This window comes from Hemiscyllium ocellatum, chromosome 39 (assembly GCF_020745735.1).
Source record: "Hemiscyllium ocellatum isolate sHemOce1 chromosome 39, sHemOce1.pat.X.cur, whole genome shotgun sequence".
In the NCBI taxonomy this organism is placed as follows: Eukaryota; Metazoa; Chordata; class Chondrichthyes; order Orectolobiformes; family Hemiscylliidae; genus Hemiscyllium; species Hemiscyllium ocellatum.
This window is the reverse complement of record NC_083439.1, coordinates 20,838,723-20,844,722: the sequence shown is the minus strand read 5'-3', so window position 1 is coordinate 20,844,722 and position 6,000 is coordinate 20,838,723. Positions and strand designations below refer to the sequence as shown.

The 6,000-nt window shown below is 40.7% G+C and overlaps 1 protein-coding gene across 1 annotated transcript in view; it reads left to right on the top strand.

Moving 5' to 3' along the window:
* Window positions 1-3,751: 3,751 nt before the first annotated feature.
* LOC132834198 (protein FAM81A-like) overlaps window positions 3,752-6,000 on the top strand; it is a 59,714-nt gene continuing 57,465 nt past the window's right edge. Inside the window, exon 1 of the mRNA XM_060852864.1 lies at window positions 3,752-4,070. The gene's annotated coding sequence lies outside the window, so the exon portion shown is untranslated. The remainder of the gene's footprint in view (window positions 4,071-6,000) is intronic.

The window sequence follows — 6,000 nt, the reverse complement described above, 5'->3', positions numbered from 1 at the left end:
TCGTCACACCATTGGGAATGCGGAGAGGGAGAGGGAGCGAGGTGGAGCCAGTCTCAGGCGGCAACAGGCAGCAATGTCCTCAGCCCTGCCCCTGATAAGATGCCATTCAAAACACACACACAAAGCTGCTGTCTGTAAGCCAACTGCCAAGAGGCAGAGTGTACCTATACGCTGTACCGTCAGTTTATTTCACTTTAATTGGATGTTATGCTTAATTGTTGTGAAGCTGATGTATCTTCATTATTATCTCCACGGGGCGCCTCGGGCGCAGACACTGGCACAGCTGCTGTAGATATTTTTAAACAGCCCATTCAGTGTCAATATTACACACCTAGTGTAATATTACACACCAGACCGCCGGGATCAGAGGCAGGGATGCTACCATTCCACCCCAAGAGCCCTCGTGGCTACTGTATACTTTGGACAATATGTAAAGAACTGCTCGAACTTAAAATAAACGTAAACAAGTCTGAATGACATCAGGGCAGCATCTGCAATGGGGATGATCGATCCTCTGCCATTTTCAAGAGGTAACACTAGGCGGGATCGCAGCGCAAGTCCCCAAAATAGTTGTAACTCCGCCCATCTCTTCGGAAAATCATCTAATCGCACGAAAGTACTGGGAGCTGATTTGGACAGATAGAGGAAATAGGAGCAGGAAGATGTCGTTCGGATCCTGAAGCTTATTATACTGATCATTTACCTCAACACCATTTACGTGGGGTAAAACAATATTCCTCAATGTGTCTAATATCTGAATGTTTATTGATCTCTACTCGAACACACTGGTGACAGAGCATCTACAGAGTTATAGGTGAAGGTGTACCATGCTTTAAGTGAAGACAGTTCTCATCTGTACTCTGAGACTGTATCCCTTGGTTCCATACCCTTACCCCAACCAAAGGAAACATCCTTCCTGCATCTGTCCTGTTGAGACATACAAGAACTTGCTTTGTTTCAAGAAAATCACCTCTCATTCTTCTAAATTCTAAAGAATACAGACCTGGTTTCCTCAATCTTGCCTCATAGGACAGTCTTGCCACCTTGGGAATCGGTCTGATGAACCTTTGTTGCACACCTTCTGTGGCAAACATATCCTTTCTTGGATAAGGAAACCAAAATTTTATATAATACTTCAGGTGCAGTCACACAAAGTTCAATGTAGTTACGGCAAGGCATCTTTACTCGTGTCTTCAAATCCTCCGGGAGTAAAAGTGTAAGGACATTTGCCTTCTTAGTTGCTTATTGAACCTCATGTTACCTTTCAGCGATTCATCAACAAGAACATGTCTGGAAACCAATACTTGCAATCTGTCACTATCTAATAAAAAAAACACCCATTTCCATTTTCCCAACCAAAGTGGATAACTTCACAATACCAATTTTATAATTGATCTGCCAGATTCTTGCTCAACTACTCCACATATCTAAATGTCCTTGAAGCCTCTTTGCATTCTTCTCATGATTCACATTCCCACAGTTTTCTGTCACCAATGAACTTGGAAATATTACATTAGGTTCCCATGCACAAATCATGGTAAGAGACATTAGGTTTAATTATAAACAAACAAAATTGAGCATTGCAATCCCTGTGGTAATAAAACAGAGAATTTGACTCATTTCTTCACCAGGGTTAATTAGTTGTTGTGTGGGGAATGGAAATTGTGAGATGGGTTTACACTGGGAATGTGATCTGCCTTCTCTCTTTCCAGCTTTCTCATTTTCCCAGCAGTTTATTACTTACTACACAATAACAATTGACAACAGATGACCTTATGTGTGTCTGTGAGTTTGATGGTGGGGAGTGGAGAGGTTGGATTATAAATGTGTGCTTACATTTTACTGAATTCTTGATCAAATAGGAATTTTAAAAGTACTTGAGGTATGGTAACATTTTCCCAGTTTCTCCTCTACCAAGAAGGGCATGGTTCAAATATATCCTTCAGTTCTGAATTCTGTACAAATGTTTTATCCTCAGAACTGTTTTATTTTTACAAAAGCAAAATACTATAGATGATGGAAATCTGAAATAAAAACAGAATATGCTGGAAATACTCAACTGGTCTAGTAGCATCTGTGGAGTGAGAAACTGAGCCAACATTTCAGGTTGAATGTATCCGGGTCTAAACAGCTTTTTAAAATTTAATCCTTTGTAAATCAAACCCATTTGATGCTCTCTTGTGTCCTCTTTCACACTTAGGCATTGCATTAGTATTAATACTTCAAGGTTTGAAGAATTCACAATGGTTCTTCTCTCTTCAACATCAACCTACAATTATCTGATGAAAGGCTCCCACCTGAAACAATTCTGTGTTTCTCTCTCTGCACATACTGTCAGATTAACAGAGTATTTCCAGTATTGTCCATTTAACTTTTCATCACTTTGTGTGTGTGTGTTTTCCCAGACCCAAGTTTCCCTCAAAATCACACTAAATTGGTTTGGGCTTTTTGGTTTTCTCTGTAGTGGGGTGACATAAGTCATAGAGATGTACAGCATGGAAACAGATCCTTTGATCCAACTCATCCAGATATCCTAACCTAATTTAGTCCCATTTGCCAGCACTTGCCCCATATCCCTCTAAACCTTTCCTATTCATAATACCTATCCAGATGCCTTTTAAATGCTATCATTGTACCAGCCTCCACCACTTACTCTGGCAGTTCATTCCACATGCACCACCCTCTGTGTGAAAAAGTTGCCCCTTAGATCCCTTTTATATCTTTCCCCTCTCACCCTAAACCTATGCCCTCTAGATCTAGACTCCCCCAACCCTAGGGAAAAGGCCTTGTCTCTTCACCCTATCCATGCCGTTCATGATTTTATAAACTTCTGTAAAGTCACCCCTCAGCGTCTGATGCTCCAGTGAAAACAGCTCCAGCCTATTCAGCCTCTCCCTATAGCTCAAATCCTCCAACCCTGGCAACATCCTTGTAAATCTTTTCTGAACCTTTTCAAGTTTCACAGCATCCTTCCAACAGGAAGGAGACCAGAACTGCACGCAATATTCCAAAAGTGACCGAACCAACGTCCCGATCAGCCACAACATTACCTCTCAATTCTTTTACTCAATATTCTGACCAATAAAGGATACATACTAAAAGCTTGGGCTGTCCTTTGTTCATTTCTTCATGCATCACAACCCTCTTTTTTCTCTTCATTTGCTTGTAAAAGCCTCCCATTTTCATTGAGTAATATACTAAGATTAGTTGGAATCAGGAGTAGAACATTCATCTCCTTGAACCTGCGTTGCTATTGCTAAGATGATGGCCAATCTGATTGTGGACTCACTTCTACTTTCCTGACTACCACCAATAATCTTGAATCCCTTAATAATCAAGAAGCTTCCTAACTCATCCAAAAAAAAAGACTAGGGAGAAAAGAAAGCTTCTCACGTCCTCTTCCTAACGGATCCTCTACCTATAAGCAGATATGACCTAACTGAGGTTCCAACTTTTCCATCATCATCGACCTGAAATTTGCTGGTTCTACCATTGGTTCCTAATTCTGTTCATGAGATCCTCATCTGTGGGCCTCAGGCAATTCACAAAAGACAGAAAGAACCACCGAATTCCCTGCTGAGCTCTCAAGGGAGCGTGCTACCCCATTGACTCCAATATTCTCTATGACTTCCATGCTTTTGCTGTTGGTCACTGCTTCCTCCCTCATGAGCGAGCCCTCTTGTTAGAGACTGGTTTTCCCCATCCCAGGATCATACTGTCATGCGAGCTCCTTCCTGGTGAGGTGGGGGGTGGAGAGCTGTGAAGGTGCTGGAAGCCAAGAAACTACCTTCCCGCTCAGACCAGGGGCCGGTGAAAAACGCCACAATTCCTGGTTGCTGTGGCAACAGCGTCCTCGCAGAGACAAAGCCCTGCAGCAGCGATCAGACTGCACCCCCTCATCTCGGCAACGGGCACGGTGCATCTTCGGTGAAAGAGAAAGAAAAACAAAACTCAATTTAAGGGCGGATTAAGGTGCCGCCTAAACATATGAAGACTAATATCAGGCGCCTGGCATCCTCGGCTGCTGCAGGAAGGAGCTCCTTTGTGTCAATGTTTATCCCAGTTTACTGGTAAGGACTGTCTGACCTATATCTTAAAAGTGGTCATCACCCATTTCTGCAACTGGAAATACGAATACTGTATGTACTTAGTGTGACCCCACTGCTTAAATTGACACATTAATATTGTGCAACTCAGAAACCGGTTTTGCAGACCTCAGGCACGTGAAGTAGATGTCAGTGAGACTACTCAAGAAAACCACTGATTTAGTTAAGAAATGGTCTCACTTGAACCTTCCACGTTTTCAGTGCTGAACAGATGTTTGAAGGAAAATGGTAGCAATTGAAATTCTCAAAAGATTGAGGTAGAATCGTCCCCTTTAAGTAAGTGGAACCTCTTAATTTTCAGCAGCAAGGCAAGTTAGGCCAAGTACAAAACGATTATCAATCACTAGCAGATGGAACTTGACAAAACGAGCACAAGGTGCAGCATAATTTGATTAAATCTACAGGAAGAAAACTTGAAGTTGTATTGTGATGTAGCATTCCGGACTGCCTTTTTGCTCATGTAATAAATTCCTCCCAGCTGAATTTTAAACCACTACTAAGGTCAGTTTTTGTGTTAAGACAAGGGATGACAAAACTACATTGTGTGTCTCAACTTCAAGTTGTTTTTTTCTCATAGTTACTATATTGTCATCAATTTTATTTTTTATCAATATTTTCAGAAATATAGCATTTCACATGAGAAATCCACCCTTAAGTTGGATCTTAGTTCATCTAATTTCAACACATTTCTTTCTCTTGTGTTCTGACAGAAAAATAGGATTTGGAAGCAGAAATAGGGTATTTGACTCTCCAAGCCTGCTCTACAATTTATTAAATTTATGATTGATTTGGTAGTGGTGTCAACCCCACTTTCTTTCCTGCCACCCCCATAACGGCCTTATGCTATTAAAAACTCTGCCCTGAATACATTCAATGACTTCTTGGGAAAGGGAATTCTCTTTCCACATACCTTTCATGATGTCCAAAGTTTGCTAATCATGGTTCATGTTATGATATCACTGTTGGGCAAGGCTAAGAGGCAGGGCTCAAGAAGTACATAAGGCAGAATTGAAAGCACACTGTTGGCAATATTCTGCACCACACTCTAGCCATCTAAATATTCCAGACCACCACCGCCCCACCCCGCCCCACTTGTTTTTGTCTAACTTGTTCATAAATACTTGCCCATTCTATATGCCTCAACCTACACCTTGTGGCTATATTCCAAATTATCTATTTTATAATTTGAAACATTTCATTGGTAATTAAACCTCAATTTTCTCTTTGTAGATTAATGAGACGAGACTGTAGAACCCCACACTGTGCACCCACACCACTCTGAAAATGATGGTATGAAAACAAATTCTTGACAATATAATTGCTATAAAAGGAACCTAGTTTGACAGTGAAAGAGTTGTCAGTCGTTTTACTGGGGCCTTACTAATGTTGTATGTAACCTAAAACTTTTAATTATTCTTCTCAGACATTTAAAAATTATAAATTAAATGTGAACAGTGCAACTTTGTACAATTATAGATGTTACATAGTACCTAAAGATTTTCCAATTGATTGTAAGTAATTATATCCTAGCCAGCTCTCATTTCACAGAATCATAGAATTATACAATGCCGAAAAGGCCCTCCAGCCTATTGAGTCTGCACCGATAATACTACTCTAAATGTACATTAGTCTCACTTTCCAGCACATAGTCTTGAATAGAACAACTTTACAAGTGCTCATCCAAATAATTTTTAAAAGTTGTGAGATTTCCCACCTCAACAATTCTACTGAGCATTCCATTCCAGATTGTCACCTTCCTCCGGATGAAATGTTTTTCCTCAAATCCCCTTCAAAGCTCTTGCTTCACACCTTAAAGTTATGTCCCCTTCAATTTAGAGGAAGGGATGCTTCCTATCCACTTTGTCATGCCTTTCATGATCTTGGACAGCTCAAT